This window comes from Ceratotherium simum, chromosome 30 (genome assembly GCF_057802395.1).
Source record: "Ceratotherium simum simum isolate JZ-2026a chromosome 30, ASM5780239v1, whole genome shotgun sequence".
NCBI lineage: Eukaryota > Metazoa > Chordata > Mammalia > Perissodactyla > Rhinocerotidae > Ceratotherium > Ceratotherium simum.
Window position 1 is genome coordinate 18,252,781 of NC_141929.1, and position 14,893 is coordinate 18,267,673.

The window sequence follows — 14,893 nt, forward strand, 5'->3', positions numbered from 1 at the left end:
CTAATCCTCCTCTTTTTGCTGAGGAAGACCGGCTCTGAGCTAACATCTATTGCCAATCCTCCTCCTTTTTTCTTTCTTTTTTCCCCAAAGCCCCAGTAGATATTTGTATGTCATAGCTGCACATCCTTCTAGTTGCTGTATGTGGGACGCGGCCTCAGCATGGCCGGAGAAGCAGTGCGTCGGTGCACGCCCGGGATCTGAACCCAGGCCACCAGTAGCAGAGCGCATGCACTTAACCGCTAAGCCACGGGGCCAGCCCTGAAAAGATGTTCTACATCATTAGTCATTAGGGAAATGCAAATCAAAACTATAATGAGATATCACTTCACACCTGTCAGAATGGCTATTATCAAACAGACAACAAATAATAAGTGTTGGCGAGGATGCCAAGGAATCCTCATACACTGCCGGTGGGAATGTAAATTGGTGCAGCCACTATGGAAAACAGTGTGCAGGTTCCTCAAAAAATTAAAAATAGAACTACCATATGATCCAGCAATTCCACGTCTGGATATTTGTCCAAAGAAAATTAAAACACTAATTTGAAAAGATATATGCACCTTCATGTTTATTGCAGGATTATTTACAATAGCCTAGATATGGAAACAATTTAAGTGTCCATCGATAGATGAATAGATAAAGAAGATGTAGTATATATACACAATGGAATATTACTCAGCCCTGAAAAAGAATGAAATCTTGCCATTTTCAACAACATGGATAGACCTAAAGGGTACTGTGCTAAGTGAAATAAGTCAGACAAAGAAAGACAAATACCATATGAGTTCACTTATATGTGGAATCTAAAAAACTAAACAAATGAACAAATAAAACAAAGCAGAAACAAACTCATAGATGCAAAGAACCAACTGGTGGTCTCCAGAGAGGTAGGGTGTGGGGGGATGGGCGAAATAGGTGAAGGGGTTAAGAGGTACAAATTTCCAGGGGCCGGCCCGGTGGCGCAGCAGTTAAGTGCGTGCACTCCGCTTCGGCGGCCCAAGGGTTTGCAGGTTCGGATCCCGGGCGCACACCGACGCACCGCTCATCAAGCCATGCTATAGCGGTGTCCCATATAAAGTAGAGGAAGATGGGCACAGATGTCAGCCCAGGGCCGATCTTCCTCGGCAAAAAAAAAGAGGAGGATTGGCATCGGATGTTAGCTCAGGGGTGGTCTTCCTCACACGCAAAAAAAAAGAGGTACAAGAGCCGGCCCGGTGGCGCAAGCCATTAAGTGTGCACGCTCCATTGTGGCGGCCCGGGGTTCGCCAGTTCGGATCCTGGGCGTGCACCAACGCACTGCATGGCAAGCCATGCTGTGGCGGCATCCCATATAAAGTGGAGGAAGATGAGCATGGATGTTAGCCCAGGGCCAGTCTTCCTCAGCAAAAAAAAAAAAAAAAAAAAAAAGAGGAGGATTGGCAGATGTTAGCACAGGGCTGATCTCCTCACAAAAAAAAAAAAAAAAGAGGTACAAATTTCCAGTTATAAAATAAATGTCACAGGGATGTAATGTACAGCATAGGTAATATAGTCAATAACATTGTAATAACTTTGTATGGTGACAAATGGTTAACTAGACTTGCTGTGGTGACCATTTTGTAATGTAGACAAATGTGGAATCACTACCTTGTACACCTGAAACTAATATAATATTGTATGTCAACTATACCTCAATAAAAAAAAAAAAAATTAGCCTGGCTAGAGCCAAAGGCCTGTGCTGAGCGGAAGTGGAAAATAAAATTGCAGTTAAATTGTAAATAAAAAAAAAAAAGCTGACAAAAATGTACCTTACACCTCACCTTTGACCCTGCTATTCTGCATTTACAAGTTTCTCTTACAGATAGATATATTCACACATATGTGACATGACGTTTGTACAAGGATACGAATGGCAGGATTATTTTTCACAGCCAAGGATTAGAAACAAACTAATGTCCTTCAGTAGGGATCCGATTAAATAAATCATAATGAATCCAGACAATGGGACACTCTACAACCATGAAAAAAATGAGGAGGTTCCTTATGTACTGAAATGAGATGATTTCCAAGTGAGAAAAGCGATATGCAGAACAGTGTGTGTTCATTCACTTATTCAACAAATATTTATGGAGAAACTACAATGTGCCAGGCCCCACTCTACATGCTGAGGATACAGCCTTATGCAAAATAAAACCCCTTCCCTCATGGAGCTTCCATTCTAGTGGAGGTGATGGGAGAAAAAAATAAACGTGAAAAATATGTTTGTATAGTGTGCTATCATTAATGTTAAATAAAAGAATAAAAGAGGAGAATAAAACATACATGTGTTCTTTTAAATATGCACAAAATATCTATTTTGGAGAAGATTCACCAGAAACTGGTAGCACTAGGGGAGGGAACTGGGAAGCTGAGGGACGTGGATAGAGGCACAAAGGTCACTTTCTGCTCTTTGTATTTTCTGAATTTTTAAATTCTTGAATGTGTCACTGAATCTAGAATTAATGGATATAATTACAATTTTTTTTAAGTTGGAAGAACTATTTGGCAGTATTTCCAAGCACCTGGGCCCTCGAGTTGTGGGAACCGCCCTACTGTTTTTTGATCAGGGCAGGAGGAAAGGGCTAGCTCCCAGCTGTCACTCACCGCAGTCATGAACCGAAGTCAGAGCATCTCTCTGGTAAGATAAAAGAGGCACTGAGAGGCCAGAAGGAAATAGAATCACTCTTGAGTCACATATGTTTCACGGGTGTTTATAAAAGGCTTAGGCAGCTCCTTCCTAAATTTGAATTAATGTCAAGAGAGAATCATTTCAGGAAATGCGAGTTCCTCTCCTCAAACTTTTTGAGACCATCCCATTCTGGTATGAATTGCATACAGCCAAGTCCATTCACAGGGAACATCTCTGTGTGAGGAAGTGGAGGGGTGGGAGCATAATAAAGAGACCATCTGACACTGCACTTGGACACCTCTTGTCTTTTTTCCCAGCCTCCCTTGGGTTGTCCATTTGTTTGGCTGTATGGGAAGGAAGGTATATAAAACATTTATGGTTTATTATTTGGGTTTATTCATACAATATGTGAAAGTGGCAATATGGAAGAGAAGCTTGACTGAAATCTGCACTCTTTGTGAACGTCTATATTCTAGAAGCTTCCCAGAGTTATTGGATGATGGCTTTTGATTACTGTCTCCTTGTGGCCTCTAGTCAACTAAAATGGGGGAAAAAAAAGTTTGGCTTTGAATAACAAGTTTATAATTATTTATCTTAACTCACAATAAATTACCCCTTTGAAAATCTTACCATTATTTTTCTTATATTTTTATTAACTTTTAATTACTAGTTAATATAGGAATATATTCTTCTTTTTTGAAAAAATGGGAGTGTTGCAGATAAAGTTTTGGTTCTCTTTAATCAGTTCCCACAGTGCTAATTTAATTGGTCTGGAGTGTGGCTGGCAAATAATTACTTTATTATAGTGATTCTAATATGCAGCAAAGTGTGAGAACCACTTGTCTAACCAATATAGGACTCCAATACTTTTGGAAAGTCAATATCTAGAAATAATGGGAAATATATATATATATAATACAATAAGTGGTTTTCTTTCTCTAAGTGAAGAGTGAGATTTGCCTTTCAAGAGAGATTGCATTTAGCAAAAACACTTGAATGAACTTTTGGGTTGTTCAAATAAAAGGCCAATGTGCAATCCTAGAACGGAGTTTGGGGACAGTGAGACCCTAAACTTATCAAATAAAAGTTGTCATTATCGTGGGCATGTCGCACCTCTGTAGATTATTAAGATGTGGCATGAGACAGGGGATTGAGGAAGAACTGATCGACAAGTTTCTTGGCCAGAGAGAAGGAGGGCTGTAAAAGACCTTTGTGTAAGGGTAAAGCTGAGACACCCGAGGACTGTGCCGTCCAACACAGTAGCCACCAACTGCATGTGGTTATTTACTTTTAAATTTAAGTGAATTAAAATTAAATCAAATTGGCCCGGCCCCGTGGCTTAGCGGTTAAGTGCGCACACTCCGCTGCCGGCGGCCCGGGTTCGGATCCCGGGCGTGCACTGACACACCGCTTCTCCGGCCATGCTGAGGCCGCGTCCCACATACAGCAACTAAAAGGATGTGCAACTATGACATACAACTATCTACTGGGGCTTTGGGGGAAAATAAATAAATAAATAAAATCTTAAAAAAAAAAAATTAAATCAAATTAAAAATTCGGTTCCTCAGTCATACTAGCCACATTTCAAGCACCCAGTAGCCAAATATAACAAGTGGCTACCATATTAGGTACACGTATAGACCATTCCAACATTAGAGAAATCTCTATGGGACAGTGCTACTGTAGAAATTATTTTACATCGTCTTATCTAGTAGCAGTTTAAAATTTTTTTTTCCTGAAATGGAATTACATGCTTTATTACCAAGCCTTCAACACAGTCTTAAAGTAATAGTAAGAGCTAACATTTATTGAACACTTGCTTGGTTGCAGACAACAGACTTCACTCTGGCTAATTCAAGCACAAAGGGATTTTTTAAAGGGTATGGATGGCTCACAGAATCATTAGGAAAGTTAAGAAATAGAGTCTAGGCTAAACATCCAGGAACGACTTCCAAAATTACACTGCGGAACTGGGTTGACAAGCAAGCCCCAGCCTCTGCCACCATCCAGAAGCTTCAGAACTGCTAATGTGCCACCACAGCTGCTGGTTCTAGAATCACGTTGCCGTTGCTATGATCAGCACCAGCAAAATGAACGCCTCACACTTGCCTCTTCCTCCACATAACTCATAATTCTAAAGTCTCACACAAATGGAATCAAAATCACAAACAGAACCATAGCTGCAAGGGAGTTTAAGAAATGTAAGTGTTTAGCTTTCCAGCCTCTGCAGTCCAGGAAGCCAGCTAGAAAGTGATTGGAATGGATTTTGAGCAAACCAGCCTAAAGTTATCTGCCACGACTTGCCATATGCCAAATTCCATAAACATGTCTGATCTCATTTCATTCTTACAAGAATTCAGTGAGTAAGGGCCTATAATTATCCCCGTTTGATAGATGAGGACACACAGTAAAGGGTGGGCACACAGTATGGTCTTAGCTGTGCTTTGAGAAGTTAAAAGAGGGCCCTCTGTCCACTCTTGGAGAGAAGTAAAGTGAAGCGGAGAAGACACAGCTGCCTCGAGAAGCTGAGATGGACGACGACAACCCACGAGAATAAAGCAGCAGCCCAAGGTGACAAAGGACAGCCAGAATGAATTTGAGAACTCAGGAGTGGTGCTGCTGTATGAATTCATGCCAGATTCCGGAGTCCCTGCTCTCTCCACAAATCCATGCTGCCCCCATTGGGAAGAACCAGAACTTACATACTGGTAACAGATACAAGAATGCTTCCCTGGTTACATTCCAACAACCCCGATTGCATCGGTGGCACAGAACAGAGTGCAAAAGCAAGGAAGGCTTCCAGAAGGAGGTGAGTTTTCAGTCGGTTTTAGAGGAGAGTATGGCTGTCAGAAGGCAGAGGGTTTCAGATGAAAGAACTCACGCTACCTCATGCCAAGACTCAGGAGCTGAAAGGGGCAGCCACTGTAGAATACCAAAGCGATGTCCTCCACTGAGGATGAAGGAGGTGAGTCAGTGTTTAGGAGAAAACAACAAATAAGCTGGTTGGGAAGGGAACTGATTGCAGGATAAAATCATGTGAAACCCTTCCTATAATTATATTAAAATATTAAAATATGTATTGAAATTCAATTTGGAGCAGAATGAAAAGCTCGGAGAATGGGACCTAGAAATTTTCTAACACTGCGGGTTGATTCTGTTGATTTGCCTGCACAAGGTCTGTTCCCGCTCTCAGCTCTACTTCCCTGTGACATAGCCCAGGCTTCTGGTGCACAGGGGCCAGGGCCCCTCTGCCACATCCTTCTTTCCTGGAGACATTGTAGTAGGATCAAAAGATAACTACGTCAGGGGGAAGAATAAATCTCAAGGAAATGGGTTGCTTGGTGCTGGGTGATTCAGAATAATTTGAGAAAGGGGCGTCAATATCCCAGAAACGTGGTTGTATGCATGATTCCTACTTTGCTTAAGCTTTATCAAACAATATTATTAACTTACATTTTAACAAGTCTTTCCATCTGCCAGGTCCTATGCTAAGCAATTTAATAATGCATTATATCATTTAACCCCCATAGCAATTACCTATACTAGAGGCTATTGGTGTCCCCATTTTACAGTCGAGGAAACTAAGGCTTAGAGGTCCTGCAGCTAAGAACTGGACTCCATAGCCCATGGATTTAACCATCCTGCTTTTTTCTTCTTATTATTTGTATTTCCCTATTATCTTTCACATGTTATGTTTGTTTACTTGTTGGCTCCTCACTCCTCCAAAAACTAGAAGTTTCTTAAGTGTGACGATCAAGTCCCATTCATTTTTTGACACCCTTACCCCCAGCACCTGACAGAGACTAGCACATAGTGAGTGCGTAATATATGTGAGCTAGACGGAGCTTGGTAACACCATAATCAATCACTTTATATGCTTAACCCAACTGCTCTTGCAGATAGTCACAGCTTCCAGGCAACAAGTAGGTGAAGTGAGTGCTGTCATTTCGAGTAGTGCCGTGGTTAAGTGTGAGGGTCTTGGAGCCAGACGGTCACAGCTTTGAATTCCGCCTCAGCCACTTATTAGCAGTGTAACCTTGGGCAAATGTCAAAAGAAAAAAAATAGTAAGTTTTACAATTTATGAAGGGTTATCTGTAAAAAGAGCACGGCTGTTGGGGCATGAAGAAATAGCTGGAAAGGACTCAGATTATAAGATTCAGGTGCTTAAAAAAATATATACGTATTTTATAAGAGTGGTACGTGGATGAGTTCTCAGGGGAGCCCAGCGTCTTGCTGGAGCAGCCATTTGCCTTTGCCTCTCTCTCAGGCCCCCTTGAGAAGGATGGAGCAGCAAGCATAGGCACTTGCGGTTAAATGTTAACTTGTGGTTATTTCTCTACAACTGCCTGCTGTTTAATTTGGCCAACTCAGTGAAGATTCTTTCGTAAGCCCGTGTGTAATGTCTAAACACCAGTCCTATGACCTTTATACACACGCTAAACATTTATAGAGTGGGAGAATTCTCCTTTTTCTTCATCCGTGAATTGAATAAATATCAACATCCTCCCCTGCCCTCCCCCCAAAAGTATTCTTTGATCTACACTAAAGATAAACCAGTAATAATTCATCTTGATCAGCTAAGGGTTGTAAAGCAGATTCTTTGATAAGCCAATTAATTTCTGAGGGCACTGGGGCTTGTTTCTTCCTGATGCTGATTTAGATTCTTAAAGCCATAGAATGTTAGAGCTGCAAAGAGGCCTTTTTAGATTATCTCGTCAAACCCTCTGATTTTAATGGATGAGAAAACTGAGCTCCAGAGAGAGAAAAGGCCGTTTAGACTCGTGGACAGATGTTAATGAAGAAAGAGCTGTATAGGAAATGTTTTGTCACAACAATTCCCATAGTATTTTAAGCTTTCTGTGGTACTGCTTTTTGTTCCCTTTATAATCTGGTGATCCAAGTACGGAATTTGGGCCTGGAACTGGACGTCTGTGGACACATCCTCAGCTTTGCACTGACGTCAGAGATATTTGAGAATCACTGCTGCCCCCTGCTGGAAATTTAAAATATCACAGGATCTCAAGGTTACATGGAATTTTTTTACCAGTCAAAAAATTATACAAGTAATAGTTCCTTTGGTTAAAAGTTTAAACAGCATGAAAGCATATAAAGATAAAATCAAAATCAATCCCACTTTCCAGTGGGATTATTAATTTTTTTGAACATTCTTCCACAATTTTTTTCTGTTCATGTATCTATGCATATATTTATGCATATGTATATATCTTTTATACACAAATAGGGCAATGCTATATGCACTGGTTTGTAACTTGTTTTTCTCTTTTTTATTTAATTTATTTTATTGATTTTGAGTAGGCAATACATTCAAAAGATTCCTAAATTTTTTAAGAAATAATATCTCTTGACCATCTTTTCAAAGCAGTATATATTGGCAAACCTCATTCCTTTTGATAGAGGAATAATATTCCATTGCTTGGGTGTATCATAAATTATTCATTGAGTCCTCCTTTGATGGACTAAAATGTAAATCTCTATAAGAGTAGGGACTTAATATTTATTATTTTGTTGTGGTTGTTACTCACTGCTGTCCCCAGTAATCAGAATAATGCTCAGTAAAATTTGTTTAATGAATAAATGGACATTTTCCCAGTTTCAAGTATTTCTCTGTTTCAAAAATGCTGCCCTGAATATCCTTGTGCGTGTATTTTTGGGCCATAGGATAAAGTCTATGAGGAAGTGTAGGTTCAAAGGGATGTGAATTTTAAGTTTTGATAGATATTGCCAAAGCGGTACTTTTGATGAAAAATGGATACAGAAGTTTAGTAATTCTATCATTCCCATACCTGACTGAGCATCAAAACCAGAACGTTCCAGAGAGTTAACTAAAAAGAGCTCCTTTCTGCACGTCTTTTCTCTGTTCTAATTCAGGAGTTGGGGGTGGGAGGAGGAATCTGTATATTTAAGAGCCCCCCCACCCCCGTGATACCAGTGCACACTCCGGACCAGCAACGATCACATAATCCACCCATTTTTTGCTACACTGCAGCAGACAGGAGTGTGCTCCTATATCCTAATCCTAACATGGTTACTCACCCGATGCTTATCAAGCGCCTACTGTGTGCAAGACCCTATGCTGTCTCCACCAGAGGCAAGATTGTACAGGTGGTGTGGCATGGATTTCGCCACTCTCGTGGGTGGTGGTGCTGGGGGCGAATGGGTGAGTTTGCTGGTGTACGTGTGATCGCGGGTGGCTGGGGTTTAGGGAGGGTGCAGTGTGTAGGTGAAACTCAGGAATCCTGCAGCACGACAGTTGTAGGAATTTTAAAAAGGCCCAGCCCTGCCCTCGGTGACATGTAAGTGTGTCTGACAAACGTGGAGCCGGCACAACTTCTAGGTCTCCTTAGGCAAGTGCTACTGGGCGTCGCCACAAGCGATGTGTGGGGCGGCGCACAGTCCTTTCCCTCTAGGCCCTTGTGAGCCAAATAAAATATAATGCAGATGAAACACGAGTAGGAAATGCGCCAAGAACAGCCAACAGATCACAATCATAAAAAGAGATGACAGATTCCACTGTCATTCAAGGCCCACCCAAATGTCACGTCTGCTGGGCTCTTTCCCTGGCAGTTCCTGCCCCAAGCAGGTGTTGTTTCCATGTACTGCATGGCACTTGACATAAAACAACAACAGAAAAAACAAAAATCAAACAAACTACTACCACTGCTCCCCAAGGTTTACTATGTCAGAACTTCTAGCCCCTTTACTGTGTGACCCCATTTTATTTTCCCAATGGTGCAGGGAACTCAGAGAAGTTAAATAACTAGATAAAGGTCACACTATTTGTTTAACAGAATGACCTTCACATTTTTTTGCTTGCACACCTCATCAAATAATTTTGAAAAATTGTATATACTTAGAAACAGACACACACATCTGTGGCCACTTAATTTATAACAAAGGAGGCACAACAGAGTCGGAAAAGATCTTTTCAATAAATGGTGCTGGGATAGCTTGGATACCCGTATGGGAAAGAGATGAAATTGGACCCTATGTCACACCATAAACAAACATCAAATCCAGGAGGATAACAGACTTAAATGTGAAAGGCAAAAATCTACAGCTTTTTAGAAGATAATATGTGAAAATATTTTCATGACTAATGAATAGGAAAAGATTTATTAAACAAGCCACTAACAGCACTCATATAAAGGAAAAGAATGATAGATTCAATTACACTAAAGATACACATTTTGGTTCATAAATATACTCCATAAAGAGTATAATAGATAAATCACAGAGTGAGAGAAGATATTTGAAACAAATATAACTATATGCTCCTCGGATTGTTGCAATACTAGGCTAAAGCAGCAGTGTTATATGGTACAACTACTTTGGAAAACAGTTTGACATTATTTTGTATGTACGTTATGTTTCAAATAAAAAAGAAAAAGAAAGGAAACCATCACCTAAGAATGTGTATCCCCTTGCACATTTTAAAGCTGACATCTAAAAGTTTTCATCTTATTTATCTTTTTTTTTCTTTTACTTGAACAAGAACGCTCATAGCAGCCTTATATGTAATTGCCCAAAACTGGAAACCACCCAAATATCTGTGGAGAATGGATAAATAAATTGTGGATTTTCATAGAATGAAACTCTACTTAGCAATAGAAAGCAACCACATGGATGAATCTCAAAATCACTGTTACGCAAAAGAAATCAGACACAAAGAGTACCTTCTATATGATTCTGTTTATACGAAATTCAACAACAGACAAAACTAAGATGTTCAAAACCCAAACAGCGGTTGGGGAATGGGGACTGACTTGAATGGGGCATAAGGGAACTTTCTGGGGTGATTCATCATGCATTCAACTAGATGCAAAAGATGTAATTTCTGGCACATTACAGACCTTCACATTTAAAAATAAAACTGTTATATCACTCTCATAAATACATCCAATGAAACACAGATACCACAGTGATTTGATATCCACCATCATCCATTTAAAAATAAAACAATACGTGCCAGGAGGGCAGTGCATCCCCACTTCCATAAGGACAGAGGCACTCAGGACCCTTCCAGACCTCACCCTGTGTGTGTCTTCATCTGGTTGTTCATCTGTGTCTTTTATCATAGCCTTTATAATAGACTGGTAAATGTAAAATAAATAAATAAAAAGTAAAAAACATGGGGCCGGCCCCGTGGCTTAGCGGTTAAGTGCGCACGCCCCGCTGCTGATGGCCCGGGTTCGTATCCCGGGCGCGCACCGACGCACTGCTTCTCCGGCCATGCTGAGGCCGCGTCCCACATACAGCAACTACAAGGATGTGCAGCTATGACATACAACTATCTACTGGGGCTTTGGGGGGGAAGAAAAAAAAAAGTAAAAAACATGGACAAGGCTTTTTTGAACAGTCATACATTTTAAATCACTCTTTTTCTCCTTGAAATCCATGTCTCCTACTACATATTACTCTAATGTAACATATTTTTATGTTTGAGAGTTCCTAATTCGTCACCCTATTATTCTGCAACAATATGTGACTATACATTTACATTTTAAAATCTTAAAAAATATACTATGACCATAAGGCTCTAAATAGCAACAATTTTCTTTGGGCTTAAATTAGCATTATAATTATTAGTTCTACACTAATAATATTGATCAAAGCAGCATAAAATTATTTCCATTGGAAATTCATCTCTTAATGAAATGAATGAAGGAGTAGGTACTGGGACCTTAATTAGTCTTGAATTATGCTTTATTTGCATCGGAACTCGGTTTCTGATGTCATAATATACACCACAGTATGATTCAGATGGTATGCCTTATCTTTTGCAAAGTGGGAGAAAGATGATGGGGACAGGGAAACTGGCAGGGTCTCTGACGCTGGTGTGTTCTCAGGCAGATGAGTTGTAAGAAAGATAACACGTGAAGGTTGATCCCCCTTGAAAAGTCTTCATGCCCAGGGATATGTGTAATTCAAGATTGAAGACCTCTAGTTTAGAAAGCAATGGAGATGGAATTCTAACCCAGATACATCTGACTCCCAGCTTAGATTCTTTCAACTGTCCCATAGAACCCTAATTTATTCCTTATCACTTTGGCTTGAAAAGACCACTTTAGGAGTATTTATTCAAGGGGCAGCGGGGGTGGGCTATAGAAGTAATACTTAACCATTGCTCAAAATTAAAATATGGTGTCAGTATTTTTACATATTGGTCTCCCATCTAGACCTCGAACTCCCTGAGAGCAAGATTAGTGTTTTATCTATATTTGTGCCCCTGGAACCTACAGAACTTTGACTCATAAAGCAGGAACTCAATATATGTAGAGCAAATGCCTACGGAGGACAAGACCATTTTGAGTCTCTCACCTGCATGGATAAGGGCCCCAGATTTTGAGAGGTGATGCCAATGAGTGGCTTGGCTTTGGAGTTTAAGTCTCCCATTATTTCCATCAGTCCCTTCCTCCATTCTTTGCTACACTCAACTGACGTTTTCTCAAGCTAACATCCAACACTTGGTGCACCTGGCCTCAAGACAACGCCCTCACTCAGCCTTCCAACTAGTTTGTCTCCTGCTCCTACCTCAAAGGGCTCCTGCACTGAATTTCTGTAACTCTTATGGATGACCACAGACACCTTTCACCTGGGGGATTTGGGAGAGGCCAGCCATGTGTGTGCTTGACACCAACATTCTATGTGCTGAATCAAAAGGCCTGAAGAACCTCCAGTCAGTGCTGGGCTTCATCCTCTGTTGCTGTTCTCCAGCCCGCAGACACCAGAACAGTGTTTCCCAGACTTCCGGCATTCACACGTCACCTTCACGATTTTTGGAATATCCACAGGCCACCTGTACTTACATCGTACTTTTCTTTAGGTGACTCATTTTTTTTAACCTAAATACCTACTTTGTCCTGAGCAATTATATCCAAGTAACGACAGGCCTGATGATATAGACATATTTCAAATGCATGTTTTAAAAAGTTCATTGTTATTAGTATTTTTTAAATGTTAGTTGGTGTACCGTGTAAGATAATCTCACATAACATATGACAAGAAATGCTCTGTCCTAGAGAGGAAGTCATTAGACTCTGGAGCTCTCTTGAGCCTCTTCTACGAGTCAGGCACCACGCTAAGGCTTCACAAAGGATAACATTTATTGGAGATCTTTTCCCCCTACTCATTGTAAAAAATTAGGAAAACATAGAAAAGTCTAAGGAAGAAAATTTGAAATCTCTGTCATTCTACCTTGGTTAATATCAAACAGACCTGGATCTAAAATCTGACTCAGATGTGTACTCATGACATCTTGGGTCAGTCACTTAACCTTCTGGAGCCTCAGTTTTATCATCTGTAAAATTGGCACAATAATATCTTTTTTGTAGGATTTTGGTGAAGATTAAATGAAATAACAGGTGCAAAGCACCCTAGCATAGTAAGTGATAAATAGTAAATGATCAAAAAATTTCTTATATGATTATTATTTCCATAAATTTGGGGTCACATTATATGTTTCTATCCTTTTTCTCTTCTTATTATATCTTGAGCACGAAATCATCTTTGGGTACATAATTATTTATTAATTTGTTTATTTTTATTGGAGGGGGCATAATTTTTCCACAGAATAAAATTCCTTACTATAAACACACCATGACTTATTTAATAATTTTATTATCAGATCTTTTCAGTTCTAACTTTGTACATTGTAACTAATGCTGTGATGAAAATCCTTGTACTTAAGTCTTGGTGCTCATTTATGATTATTTCCATAGGATCTATTTCTAAAAGATGGAATTTTTATGGCTTTTGCTATTTGTTTGTTTTTCCTGAGTTGCTCTCTGGAAAGGTTGTACTCATTTACTCTCATCTGAACTAGCTGAAAGTGTTTCACAGCACCCTGCCTGACACGGGGTATTATTATTTTTTAAGACCTCGCTAATTTAATTGGCATATGTCAGGCATTGTTTACAGGCATTATCTCATTTCATCTTCACTGCAACTCTCTGAAATGTCCATTTGGTAGTCTGTCCTCTTTAGCAGATGGGGAAAACAAGGCTCCTAGAGGTTAGGTTCTTACCCAAGCCAGTAAGTTGTTGCGCCAGGATAAGCCTGTTGGTCCTTAACATGCAGGCTACGGCTTTTATCCTATACCACACTGCCTCCTGCTGGAGCCCAGGCAGAATGCAGGAAGCACAGAAGTTCCTCGGAGCAGATTCCTTAGGAGTTGGGCATTTGTGGCGAGTAAGGAAGAGAGTGATGTTGGGACAACCATATGATGGCAGGACTTTGAAAAATGGGGGGAAAACTCATCAAGCTTTACACTTAACATTTATGCACTTTATGTAAGTTATACTTGAACATAAAAAAGAAAAATTAGATTTTTGATAGAGAAGAGGAGGAAAGACTTCAGGCAGGCATTGGATGAGTTAACGAAAATAGCTTACACTTACTGAATCCTTACAACAAGCCAAGCCCTGCACTAAGATCAGTGAAAACAGCAGTTCATTTAATTTTCCTACAACCCCCATGAGATATCTCTATTATTTGTGCTCGACAGATGAGGAAACCGAGGCACAGAGAGAGTCAAGTAACTTGCTCAAGGTTACACAGCCAGCAAGTGGAAGAGGCAGGATTTGAGGCAGGTAATTTAGCTCCCGGTTACGGCAGGCAGGCAGGCTTGGACTGCAAAGCAGCCACAATCACCAAAGATCTGTCAGACTGAGGTCTGTTCCCCTATTCTGGAATGTCCACCTCATGGAGCTTTTGTCAGACCAGGATACTATACAGATTAAGATCCAGGTCTAATTAAGGGTCCAGCATGCGATTTTACATCCTCAGTGACACTGCCACTGATCTCCTGAGTCGTCCTTTAGTGCCCCAAACTGGATCTTTGCTGGTTCCAGTCCAGTGGGGCTGGTAGAAAAGTCTTTGAAGCTAACCCAGTTACTGGGCCCCTCGGGGAAGGGGCACATTCACCCACCAGAACTGAGATTTCTCTATTTGGTCCAGGTATTCGCCAATAAATTCCAAGAGCATCAGAGACCCCTGTAGGTGACTCACACCCTATGTCCCCACTTCTCCCTACACCCACTCCAGGCCCACCGAGTCCCCCACCCAGTCTGGAAATGCCCCTTATTTACTCACTCCCCTGCCTGTGAAAGATATGGACAATGATGCACGCAATGAAGGAGTGGGGAACGGGCTCTCCAAGGTCAAATGTGGCAAACCCATCGCAGAAATGCAAAGAAAGTAAGGTTCAGGAATGTGTCCAGCAAGAT